At 39.8% G+C, this 14,099-nt stretch overlaps 1 long non-coding RNA gene across 1 annotated transcript in view; it reads right to left on the bottom strand.

The window, feature by feature from the left end:
• Positions 1-12,536, bottom strand: part of LOC139704988 (uncharacterized) — a 67,232-nt gene extending 54,696 nt beyond the window's left edge. Inside the window, exon 1 of the long non-coding RNA XR_011706913.1 lies at positions 12,405-12,536. This is a non-coding gene — a long non-coding RNA (uncharacterized lncRNA). The remainder of the gene's footprint in view (positions 1-12,404) is intronic.
• Between the last annotated feature and the right edge of the window lie 1,563 nt (positions 12,537-14,099).

The raw sequence follows: 14,099 nt of genomic DNA, 5'->3' as shown, positions 1-14,099 counted from the left end.
ACATGTTCTGAACCCTTTGATGGGGAGAAGCCATTCAAATAAGGTAAGGGGTCAGGTTTCAGGAGGTTGAGTCTAGCTTTGTTTTGTCTTGCTGTCAGCAGATTGACTGACATCTTGGAAGGCCATGCCTATCTCATGTGCTATGTGGGGATCATAGGCAGCACGAGGGAAGAGGACACATAGGTCGCCAGCCCAGAGAGGCAACGTCAGTCCAGTCCACTTTGTGTGCTCAGTGCTCATAGTTCACACACACACAGCCCATGGCTGGCTCGCCACATACATAGCTCCTGTCCAGAGTGGCTCCTGACACAGGGGCTCACAATCTTAAAAAATAAAAATAAATGAATAAATAGAAGGAAGATCAGCAGTATAGAGAAAGAAGAACAGGAGGAGGGAGGGAGGAAAATAGGGGGGGAAGAGGAAGCACTGAGGACTGAAATGAAGCAAATTAAATTCCATGCATGTATGAGTATGTCAAAATGAACCCCACTATTATGAACAACTCTAATGCACTAATTAAAATATTTAAAAATGAATGATCTAACTTTGTGACTCAGGAGCCTTATGTGTTCCAGCCAACAAAAGAAGAGTTTGAAAATACCTGTCATCTAAAAGAAAATGGGGAGGGGGAGGGACACTGGGGAATGGTATTGGCCAAGTTCTATAGTTATATTGTGTGCATGCACAAATATGTAACAACAAATCCCGCCACTATGTACAATTACAATGCACCAATAAAAATATGGGAAGCCCGGTGCAGTGGTGCAAGCCTGTAATCCTAGCAGCTCAGGAGGCTAAAGCAGAAAGATTGCAGGTTCAAAGCCAGCCTCGGCAACTTAGCAAGGCTGTAAGCAACCTAGTGAGACCTTATATCAAAATAAAAATAAATAAATGAAAGAGCTGGGGATGTTGACTCAGTGGTTATGCACCCTTGAGTTCAAGCCCCAGTACCAAAAATAAAAATAAAATAAAAGGGAAAAAAAGCATCAGTGACTTGCTGAGGGAGGGGGAAAGACAGGCCTCAAAAAGCAATGTAGCTCAGTGGTAGAGCACTTGTCTCGCACGTACGAGGCCATGGATTCAATCCGCAGCATCACATAAAGATAAATAAATAAAATAAAGATATTGTGTCCATCTACAACTTTAATATTTTTTAATAATGAAGAAACTATTAAAAAAAAAAACATGAGTCTTTGCTGACAAATACAGTAAAGATGTTTCCACCCTATCATGTCCTTTGAAAATCTCCAGTTGAGGTATTAAGGGAGAAACTGTGGTAAGAACATAGACTAGGCTAGAGCTCATTAGTGAACTGGAATATAAACAACTTTTATGAAGCAGACAGAAGCACAAGAGTTTCTGAAGCCACTCAAAAGTGAAACTGGAACTAATGGGCAAAGCCTGAAAGCTACCGCTGCTCTCGAAGTCTACAGCAAGGACCTGCAGTGGGGCTCCTGCACTCCATGCTCGGGACAGGCTGGGCCACGCCAGGCTGAGCTCATGTTCACAGTTGGGAATACCAATGTGAGTGGTGTCCCTGGACCCTCAAACACATAAGAGCCCTCTTGAGGATAATGACAAGTATTCTTAGAGGGCACATGGCATCATGTTTAAAGGCAGGAAGATCTGGTTTTGATCTGTACATCTTTCTGGTTGAGTGACCTTGAAAACATGACTACCTCTCTCTCTAACCCTCAGTTCCACACGTGTAATCGAAAGGGTCATGTAGGGGGAAAATCATATCCCCCCAGAGTCTTAATTGAAATTGATCACTGTTATCAAAAAAAATGGATTAACAAGAGAAAAACAAACAAGTTCATTAACAGGAACATTTCCTATGCACTTGGGAGACACACAGAGAAGGAGCAGTTCTCAAAGAGGTGTCTTTGAACTTCAGCTTCTACAGCATCTTTAACGACAACAAGGGGAAAAAAAGTAAATTTTAGAGATGTAACAAAGCAAGGGAAAAACTAACTCCCTAGGGGAAGCCACTTAAGGAAAGGCAAATACCTGGCTCAGACAGGTTAGTTCATAAGGCCTGTTAAAGCAGATTCCATTGGTGCTTTGAGATTCCTCATTGCTAGGCTCATCGGCTGATACAAGAGGAAGGCTGTCTGCACTGGTTAACTTAGTTCTTCCTGGTAGAGAGGAGGGGCAGTCACCTGGTCTTTGTCAATCTATGTTCCACTTTCCTGAATCTGCTGCTCCTTGTCTTCAGCTCAACTATCCTCGTATTTGGGGCCGCCATATTCCTATCTCCCTCAGAACTGGCAAGGCTTATCCCCTGTGGTAAGAACATAGACTAGGCTAGAGCTCATTAGTGAACTGGAATATAAACAACTTGTGAGTTGCTTCTATGTGAGAGAACATACAGAAACTGCTCCACTCCGTGCCCGGCTGGAGAGCGCCCTCAGCAAATCTAGGCATCTCTAAACCATTTGTTTGTAAAAGAAATTCAAACAAGAATGACATTTTAAGAGTTCTCTAAAGGACGAAAACGGAGAACAGGGACATACTAAGTGGCATATTGCCAGATCTGGCTTTGCACCTTTGCTCCCAATAGCCTCCAGTGACGGTCTGGATGTGAGGTGTCCTCCAAAAGTTCATGTGTGAGACAATGCAAGAAGGCTTCGAGGAGAAATGATTGGGTTAGGACAGCCTTAACCCAATCAATGAGTTAATCACCTGGTGGGATTGAGTGGTAATTGAAGGCAAGTGGCTGAAGGGGGTGGGCATTGTAGGCGTGGCTTTGGGTATATATTTTGTATCTGGCAAGTGGAGTCTCTCTCTGCTTCTTGATCATCATGTGAGCTGCTTCCCTTCGACATACTCTTCTGCCATGTTGTTCTGCCTCACCTGGAGCCCCGAGGAATGGAGCCAGCTCTCTGTGGCCTGGGACCTCTGAAACTGTGAGCCCTGAAATAAACTTTTAAAACTGTTCTTGTCAGGTCTTGAAGTCGCAGCAGCAAAAAAAGCTGACTGAAACCCCCTCCCTGCCCATATCATACAGCAACCAGCAGCCAATAAGAGCCTTCCATGCAACTTGAGATGATTCTCAGGGTCTGTCTTGAATTTCACAATGAATTATGATTTCTCATTAATATAGTAATGTAAATTTAATAATAACATGCTTAATCCTCGTTGCTTTTTAAAATCTTGATTATCTGCCAAGCACTATTGTGCCAGACCCTTATTACATATGGCAATAGCACTCTGCTCTGACGAACATTATTATTACAATGTAGTTGAATGAAGGACTTTTTTCAGCAGCCGGTATCCGAGGGTCCCTTTGAAGGGAACTGTCTTGTTTAGAAGCCACTTCCATAAAAGACGGATCACGTACACCTTTTTCTCCTTTCTGCTGCTTGAGGCATGGGCTGATGTCTAGCACTCCATTTGGGGAGATGAGGGCAGGAATTGCAGCCTAGTGATGGGGAAGGAGAAACTAGTGACAATCAGAATGCCACATGGCTGGATCCACTACAACAGCCTTTACTGGAAAAGGCATGGGGGGGGGGATTTTAAAACTCTCTTTCAAGCTAATATCCTCAAGTCTCTGCCAATCACAGCTCATTTTAATCCTAACTGGTAGGAGAAGTCATGAACTTTACCCAAAGTCCAATCTTATTTATGATCAAATAATAGAAATAGCTCAAATCTGGGCCGCTACTATTTTAAAGATGAGGAAATACACAGTCAATGAGGTTAAGTGACCTTCCCAAGGCCAGATACGTGGCAGAACTGGAATTTAAGCCAAGGTTTACCTGACTTAAAGCCTGCATTCTTTTTCTGTAGTTTCTCTCTTCCCCACCCCCAGTGACAATTAGCCGCTAGACCCAGAAGAAAGCCCACCTCCTCCCCAATCCAGTTGAAACCACTTCCCTGAGTTCTGTCCTGCTCTGTCCCACTGTATCTCCTGAGCTATACTTTCCATAAGGTGTTCATTACAATTAGGCACAAATGCACTTTTTTCCCTTCTGGTTGAGTAATGGTGAGATTCAAGAGAATTTCTAAATATATGAGGATAATACATTCAAATCAGGTATGAAAGGAAACTAGAGGTGTTCAGGGTATGTCCTTCAACCTCCTGAGATTGATATCAGGGGAAAACATGCCCTTTCACAAAAGATTCAGAATGCCATTGTGGAAGAGAAAATGCTAAGCTGCCTTGACCCTTTTGGCATTTCTTTGGATCAAGTTTAATAAATTCTTTCTTAAAATAATTTTTTTTCTATTATGAAAGTAGTTCATGTTCATTATAGAATAATTATAAAATAAAGAAGGGTTCTAACCCAGTAAGAATCACTATTAATATTAATATAAGCAATCTCTTTGCTTCATAACCTTTATAAAAATACAAAAACATATAGAATGGTTATTAACAAAAACTATTTTATTTTTCAAATTATAGGTACAGATTGCAAAAAAAAAAACTGGAAATTAAGAAGTATGAAAAATAAAATCATCCAGAATGTCAATGCCCAGAGAAAATTAATGATAAACATTTTAGTGTTTAGGAACCTTCTTGCTATATATTTTTACATCATTGAGATCAAACTGTAGAGACTAAATTTTAAGTAAATTCAATACTGAAACACCCGGGTTCTAAAAAGAAGATGCTTCAAAGAGTCTCTCCCTGGTAACTTGCTATCTAAGGTCATTAATATGAATTTTAAAGGAGCAGAAAATCATAGCTCAAGTTCTTCAGCAAAGAAACTGTCTAATGGCATGCTCTTTGCAACTGTTGAGTTTGTGGAAGAAAAAATATGTTTTGTTTAGCAATTTTTCTGGCACAATATCCTGAGCATATAATTTTGTGATTCTTAGTAAGTTTTGCAAGATAACACCAATTATTATTTCAAGTGGTTTTCAGACGGGGCAACAACATCCTTCTAAATTGTGGTGGGAAGAACGTTCTCCCCCCTCCCCCCCCCCCAAAAAAAAAAGAAAGAAAGAAATCCTAATACTGTAAAAAGAACAAAAAAAAATGAAGAGAGACCCACTTCTTCCCTTTCACATCAACCATTTAATTTTTCTTCTCACCTCTTGCCTTCACCCTGTGTATTAATACATCTGCTATGTTCATTTACAGAGTATGCAAGTTCTTGCTACACCTATGATTCTTCTTTCCCGCTTTCTGCTCCCACAGTTTTCTAGTGACTGTGTCTTCCTTTTTTAAATAGATTTTTTATTTTTAATTGGCATACAGGGACTGCCTTTTCTGAATAGATTAAGACAGATGAAGGAGGCAGCAGCTCACACTGTAAAACCACATAAAGGTGCAATGGAAACCCGGGTCCAAGGAGTCCTTAGAGTCCTCCAGCTCTGGTATTATGGCCATGATTAAATGAGTCCCCCAAAAATCCACACCACCGTGCACGCCCTGTAGGGTCAGCCCATTATAATTGTAATGCACATAAAGCCCTATGTTACACCTTCAGAGCAGTGTCGTGTTTAAAGAAGTAGAGCCCAGGAGTTTTTAATCTTCTTTCTTATTTCCTTCAAATATTAAAGGGTATCCACAGCTACTCATTAAACCTCCCAGAAGTGCCTCTTTGGTATTCCCAAAAAATACCTCTTGCTCTCATTTTTACCTCACATCCCTAATAGCCTGGTGCCTCAGTGGACTCTTTCCTCCTCCATCTCCAGGAACACGATCTTGGCTCCCCTCTCTCCCACTAGACTTGGGATTCTCTCATTCCTCTGAGCTTTTATTTCCTCATGAGAAACGTAATATGCCCAGTCCTTTCTTGGAAGAGAAGGGAGAGAGGAGCAAAGAGGACAAAGGGCAGATGAAAGAAAGCTGAGATTTGATTATCACCCAACATATAATATGGTGCAGGATTTTGAACAGTCATAGAGGAATGAGATGTTGGAGGTTTATGGGGAGGAAACTCATGAGGTTACAACCCAAGGCATCACTCCTCCAGGAACTCAGATGGGTGCAAACCATTGTCTCCCCCATGCCCACTCTTCTCAAGTTCCAAAACTCTTGCCCAAGAGACTGGAGGGAGGGGCATTGAAGAACAAGCTCATTCTATGTCCAAGTTCATGGGGACAGCCTCTGAGAACACATAGCACCCTGGAGATCTAACACTGCCAACCTTCATCAACACTCCCCACCCCCACCTTCTCCCAGCTGCTGCCAGTCACCAGCCACATCACCCACACAGCTACCTGGATATAATTTACTAACTTTTTTTTCTTTTTGAAGAAATGTTTCAAATATGAAAAATTGAGAAAGTAAATTGAGAATAGATTAATCCTTAACATATTGCTGTGTGTTTCAGAGACTTTTTATAATTTTATTCTTGTTGAATCAATAAGACATTCTCGTGGTTCAAATTATAAAAGATAAATAAGGATGTATAATAAAAAAAAATCACCGTTATCCAGGCATCCAGTTCCCTACCCCCAGAGGCTACCTTGTTTCAAATATTTTTTAAGAAACAAAACATTATAGATCCAGTTAAGGTTTTCTTTTCTCCATTCTCCTTCCATGCTCCCTAGAGGCAGCCATTATCATGAATTTGATGCATGCTTCCAAAGCCTTTTTATGGCTTTTACATACATATGCATGTACCTATGAACAAGAGAATGTTATACTCTGTGCTTTTTGTAGTTTACATCAATAGAATCGTACCTTTTAGTGCCACTCTATGCTGCCAGTTCATTTCTTTTAACTGTTATATGGTATTCTATGGTATGATTCTATTGTATTTTATCCATCCATTTTCCTATTTATTCTTTTCTATTTTCCTTTTTTTTAAACCAATGTTTCCACTTTCGTGTTTTTTAAATTAAAATAACTTTTAGGCTCATTTCTCCCTAGATGAATCTATAAATTCTAAATAATCCTATCAAAACTTCTAGGAGGAGGTTTTCCAAGATGGCGGAATAGAGTTGGTTCCTTTCCTGGCTGCTCCATGGCGTGAAACCAAGAAAGGAGACAGGGAGTGTCTCAGAAAGGTGGGTGAACAAAAAAAAGTGGGGAGGGAGACTTTACTGGAATTTAAAACTGGACATTCAAAGCAAATTGGGATCTCAGGAGGTTGGATATAATAAAATAAGGAAGAAATCCCTAGCAGCACAGCCACTACCATAGCAGGACTGGAAGAACCAGCCAGAGCAGTCCCTCTGAGAGCAAAGTGGAGGGGTAAGGGAGTTAAAGGAATCCACATTTTTAGGAGGCCTGAGGCTTGTCTGGGTATGGGGCATTTAGAGATCAAGGACATTGCCTGACTAATCTAAAAGGCATGCTGCACAATATCCTTATGTGGGAAAGAAGCCACCATCTCTCCAGGTAGCAGGTGGAGAACAAAGGAAAAAAACATTTTGCAGCCACAGAATGGAGATCAGCCTGGGTGCCGGCAGTGGAAGGAGCTGATTCTGGCAAACCCGAAATGCAGGCCCAGTAAACACTCACTGCACAACATAGAGTGTACTTAAGTGACCAAAAAAAGATCAAACGTGGACAGGGGTTTACACAGGGGACAACTAGTTGTGGAAACCCACCCGGCTCTACCCCTACCCCTCCAATCCAGCTGCTTGCTAGACCCACTGGGAAAGATTTATCTGGCCATGGAATTCAGAAGAATGGGTCCAGGAGAGATTGAGTTTTGAAAATGAACACAAGACCAGAAAACATGGGGCCCACAGGCGACATAAGGGACTAAGAATTGGCCCCTCCACCACATGAGTGGAACTCAGGGGAGATCCTGGGGTACTGTCTTCCAACATGGATCAGCAAGTACTGGGCCCTGGAGGTGCACTGATTTAAAATCTCCAGACCAATTGCACTCAGCAAAGACCCTGGAGCCCACCTAAGCCTAACCCTGCCTCCAGGAATTGTGCCAATGGGATTACCTCTCTCACTCCAGCAATCCAGATGGTGGAGCATCATGCTCCAGACAACCCCACCTAAAACTGATGAGAAGAGAAGCCAAGAATCTTTTGAACTCCAAAAGAAAGAATTCTATAACTTTTCATTGACATTTTTTCTCTTATTTTTCTTTTTTCTTTTTTTCCCCTTTACTCTGTTTAATTGCAACCTTAATAGTACATGGACATTTATTCATACTCATATTTGGGTTTTTTTTCTTATTTCTAGCATTTTTGAAGCTAGTTATTTTTCATGGGTCAGTTTTTGAGGACTAAGATGTTTGATTACTATGTTTTAGTTTTGTTTGTATTATTTTATTTTTTAATTTTTTAATTTTTTAAATTTATATATATATATATATATATATATATATATATATATATATATATATATATATATATTGTCTTATCTATTTGCCTTAATTCTTTTTCTCTCTTCTACTAACACCCAATTTCTATTGTTCTCTCTTTCACTCTTCCTTTAATTTTTTACTTCTACCTTCTCTCCTCCTCCCCCATAATCCTCACATACTATATCACTTCTGTTCTCTCCCTGTTCACCATTTGAAATTGTAAACCCTTTACAAACTTGCTGTTTTTATTTTAGGCAATAACTGATCATATCATTTCTGTTCATTGTGATAATTAACTTTGTAGACATCATAATAGGGATTATTTGGTTTAATGCTGTGTATTGTTTGTATTGGTTGTTACTACTATTTGTCTTCCCCTAAACAGTGAGGTACTGGGAACATTCAGGGACATTATAAGTCCACAGGGTAGAAACTCTACTGCCTCAGATCCATACTGTTAGATGGGTAGACACACAAACAATATGAAAAAGAAGGGAACAAATCGCCCCAAACAAACAAAAATATTCCAATAACAGAATCCATCCATACTACAGTGGAAGAGATGTCAGAGAAGGAGTTTAGAATATACAGAATATTCTGATATATAGAGAGAATATATCAGAATAAACTGATCTGTGAAGTAAAGGACAGTATAAGGAGTGAAATCAGAGAGAACATACAGGAAGTCAATGATCACTTCAGTAAAGAGAGATTATGGGGAAAAAACAAGCAAAAATTCTCAAAATGAAGGAATCAATAAACCAAATTAAAAATGTAATTGAAAGCTTCACCACTAGACTAGATCACTTAGAAGACAGAGTTTCAGGCAATCCTCAGCAAGAAAAGTAAAGTAAAAGGCAGCACAATACCACACCTTAAATTACACTATAGAGCTATAGTAACAAAAACACCATGGTATTGGCACCAAAACAGACATGAAGACCAATGATACCAATGAATGGAGGACACAGAGACTAAGCCACATAAATACAGTTATCTCACACTAGACAAAGGCACCATAAACACACACTGGTGAAAAGATGGCCTCTTCAAAAATGGTGCTGGGGAAACTGGAAATCCATATGTAATAAAATAAATTAGACCCCTATTTCTCACCCTACACAAAACTCAATTCAAAGTAGAGCAAGGACATAAGCTTTAGACCAGAGACTCTGTGCCTACCAGAAGAAAAAGTGGGCCCAAATCTCCATCATGGTGGCTTAGGAAACAAATTCCTCAACAATACTCCTAAAGCATGAGAAGTAAAATTAAGAATCAATAAATGGGGTTGTACCAAACTAAAAAGCTTCTTCACAGCAAAGGAAACAATCAATAACATGAAGAGAGAGCCTACAGAATGGGAGAGAAATCTTTTGTCACCTGTACCTCAGATAGAGCATTAATCTCCAGAATATATAAAGAATTTTAAAAAACTTAACACCAAAAATAATAATAATAATAATAATAATAATAATAATAACCCAATCGATAAATGGGCATAGGAACTGAACAGACACATCTCAGAAGAAAAAATATAAATGATCAACAAATATATGGAAAAATATTCCACATCACTAGCTATCAGAGAAATGCAAATTGAAACTCCATTGATATTCCATCTCACTCTAGTCAGAATGGCAATTACCAAAAATAGGAGTAACAATAAATGTTGGTGAGGATGTGGGGAAAAAAATACACTCATACATTGCTGGTGGAACTGCAAATTGACGCAACCACTCTGGAAAACAGTATGGAGATTACTTAGAAAACTTTGAATGGTAGAACCAAATATATAACTAAAAAGAACAAATTTTTAAAATAAAAAAAAACTTATAGGATATTTTATGAAAATTGACCTGCTTATTCTAAAGCTCATCTGAAGGAGAAAACAAAAAAAAAAATGCCAAATATTTCCTGGGAAGAAACTCGAGGAAACTCGCCTTGTAGTGTTAGAATCTTCATTTAATCGGTGTATTGTTCATGGAAGAGGAAGGATCAGCCTGGAGCTTCTAGGAAAGAGAAGTGGCTCTTTTTCCTGGAGGTTGCAATGTCTTGCAGTGATGCTGAAAATACTGCCACCATCTTGCTGCCAGCTTAAGCATGGAGCCAACACATCAAAGTTCAAACAGAAGAATCCAGAGAAATTGAGACAGACCCTGAAATACCACATATGGAGCTTACTTTTGCACTTGTAATTCATATAACTAATAACCTTGGTTGTATAAGCTCATTCAAAAGCATGAGGAAGGAGAGAAGTACTGTCCTATCTGCAGTCAAAAACATGCTGACAGAGACAGTGTCTTACAACAATGACTGATTTAATCAATCCTCGGTTGTTGGGTTTTTAAGTGATATTCAATTATCTTCCATTCCCTCCCAAAGAAAATGTTGCATGAAATTTCCTTATTACTAAACAATGCATTACCACTAACTTCTCACTATGAAGCTTGTTATTCTCATAGGATAGATTCCTAAATAATTCCTACTCGGGTGGAATTACTCAATCCAGAACATGGAAAAGAGATGTTTTTCTGAAAGAGTACAATATAACAAATTCTAATTTAATACAGAAAAACATGGAAATTCTAAATATTCCCTGAGGCCTAAACCAGACCCAACATCTCCTATTTATCTTGGGAGAGTCAGAACATCTACTCGCCTTATAACACAAGGCCTCTACCGTATCTGCTACCAGTAGAATAACAACAGTAATGCTAACAGTTGAGATTTATTGAACATTTATGCTGTGCATCATGGTATTCGTGCATTATCTCTTTGACTCTTTGTAACTATCTTCTTAAGGAACTTATATTATGAGTTCCATTTTACAAATAATGAAATGAGGGTTAGGGAGAGTTGGTGAGTCATCCAGGATCATGCTGCTACTTGAAAACAGCAGAGATCCCGACCTGGTTTGTCTTCTTGCTCATGATCCTGCTTCTTAGACATATCCAGAGAAAGACTCTACTTCTGGATCTTTCCACCCAGTTTCCTAGCTCTTTCCAGTGCTCTCTCTTTGGGTCAATATTAAAAGAACCTTCAGAGAATAAATATCAGAGTGGACAGGACCAGGGAAATGTATTCCCAACAATGTAACCTGCTCCCTAAGTTCCTCTCCAGAGGGGAGGCTCACCTGGAGCGACGTCTTGGTCCCTGTGGAGTTGCACAAGAGAAAGTGTCACCCAGTTCACTTCCCATGTCATCGCCACAGTGACTATTCTTTTTCAGAACTAAGCATAACCCTCAGCAAGTGCCACCAAAGGCCACACAACAGAGATCCTGTAATAGACACTCTTGTTGCTCTGCAGCATCTTTGCCTCCTTCTTCCTCCTTCTAAGCCCCTCAGCTTAAAATTCTTCTGCTTTATCTTTTGATGGAGTTGACCTCAATATCTCTGACTATTGCCATTTCTCTTTGACCAGCTCAGCACTGATCCTTATGACCTTTAAGACAAAGACGATCTCTTATAAGAGGTGAACAAGGAAGCACAGCAGACCCAAAACTGGGGTCCAGAGAGAAGCCAGCTTTGGGGGGAAGATGTCATGGCCATGGATGGAAGACTGAGCAAAAGACAAGGAGGAAAGATCTATTTTCCTTGAGCCTGTCACTAATACCCTGGATCAAGTCTTACCGAAATGCCCTCTCCCTCCCAACTTACCAAATGCTTAAGCTGATCAATATCCTCTATTGTTCAGGCCAATCTGGGTTAGAGTCTCTGCTAATTGCAATTGAAAGTGTCGTAGCTGGTATGTTTTCTCTCTGGAACTTTCTTGCACAATCCCTGGATTATAGAATCCCAGTGATAGTGAAGCTAACACTAACATAGCACCTAATATACGCCAAGCACCGTCCTAAGCACTTTCTACATTTTTGGCTCATTTAACCCTCACAACAATCCTATGAGCTAATGTTCAGGGATTTTTAGCCCGTTTTTTAAATGAGGAAAATAAGACACAAGAGAAGGTTAAATAACTTTGCCAAAACTAACAGATGGCACAGCCAAGGCTCAAACCCAGACGGTCCTTCCGTCTCCAAAATTCTTGTGCTTACCCAAGCAGCTTGCTGCTCATCACCATTGTCCTGGGTGCTGTCATTAAGGGAGTCCAACAGCGTATTGCCTGGGGAAGTTGGAAGTGGGGTGTGGGTGGGAATATGCAAATATTCACCTACCATGTATTTTTTTAGGGGACCTGAAAGTACATGTGTCCATTTTCATTATCCCAAAATCCAGTTGAGAATTTGACTGGGTCCATCTCCTAAGCCACTGATGAAACTTCCTCTGCCAGGTTATTTCTCAGCTGCTGACAGTGTTGTCTAGGCTGGGTCGATATTTTCATGTCTACTCATAATCCTGTGTGTCAAGATCACTGAAATATAAATGCCAGTGGTTTTTCTCTGTGTTCTAGCTTTTGCTTTGATGTTAGACATAAAGTCTAAAGTGTATCTCCCCAGTATCCTGTGTGCAGAATTCAAGAGTTGTAAATTTATGTACAATGTATTCACATAAACTAGAAGAATCCACCATTGTGTTTCTGAAGCTCATCTGTGTGTCATTGTGCATCATCTCCTCTTGGCTGAAGTGGCTGTGGAAGCATCGACCAATGACACTTGGGTTTCAGATTCTGCCTTTGTCTCCATTCCAAGTACTCTGAAAATCGTCATTAAAAAAAAAAAAAAAAAGTGGCCAGGTGCAGTGGCACACATCTGTAATCCCAGGGGCTCGGGAAGCTGAGGCAGGAATATCAAGGATTCAGAGCCAGCCTCATCAAAAGTGAGGCACTAAGCAACTCAGTGAGACCCTGTCTCTAAATAAAACACAAAAAAAGGGCTGAGGATGTGGCTCAGTGGTTGAGTGCCCCTGAGTTCAATCCCTGTACAAAAAAAAAAAAATGCTACAAAAATTCTCTTTTCTATCAGGAACAGATAATGTTTTAATTAATAATACTGTTTAACACAACTGAAGAAGCACCATTTTCTTTATCTCTCCTTCACTTTGGGCTGTTTGTTAATTTGTTATTTCTTCTTTTCTTCATATTTATTTGTTCAACCATAAAAATGGGTTCAACAAGCAAATGAAAAAATAAATGTGGACAGCATCTCTAAATTCAAAAGATCAGCTGATGGAAGATCATAGTTCATCACAGCTGCAAATCTGAGATGAGATATTTGGTTATCTACATTTTTAAGTGAACCAGAACTTTTTTTGCTGTCAGCCAGAAAGAAAAGAGAGAGAGAGAGAGATGGAGGGAGGGAGGGAGGGAGGGAGGGAGGGAGATTCTCAATATTCTTGCCCTTCGCAAATGATTATCAGAGTGGTCTGTGGGATTAATTCAAGTCCTCTCTAGGGTTCAGATCTTTGATGGGAGCACTTGAGGAGGCCTTCTAATGACTTAGAATTAACTTTGTCCGAATAATATAATTGGCTGTTGCCATTGCTGCTATAAGGTTCAGACATGATCTCTTCTCATTTCCAAAGCGATTGGCCAAAAGCAGAACCAAATACAGCATTTCTGGAAGACAGGAAAAATCACTGGCTCAACAAAATCTATAACTTAGCAACAAATGTACATTGCAATTCTACTTTTTGCTGAAGAATAGATGCCAATGATGGTTAGTTTTATGTGCCAACCTGATTGAGCTAAGAGATGCCCTGATAGCCAGAAAAACATTATTTCTGTATCGATAAGAGTATCTATAGAAGAGATTAGCATTCAAATTGGTAAGCTAAGTAAAGAGCACCCTCACCAACTCAGGAGGGCTCAATTCATAGACTGAAATTCTGAACAGGAAAAAAAAAAGGTGGAGGAAAGGTAAATCTGCTCTCTGCTTGAGCTAAAACGTCCATCTTCTTCAGACTCAAGCCAG

The sequence above is a fragment of the Marmota flaviventris genome, chromosome 3 (genome assembly GCF_047511675.1).
Source record: "Marmota flaviventris isolate mMarFla1 chromosome 3, mMarFla1.hap1, whole genome shotgun sequence".
NCBI lineage: Eukaryota > Metazoa > Chordata > Mammalia > Rodentia > Sciuridae > Marmota > Marmota flaviventris.
The sequence above is the reverse complement of the archived record's forward strand: the minus strand, read 5'-3'. Positions and strand labels throughout refer to the sequence as shown.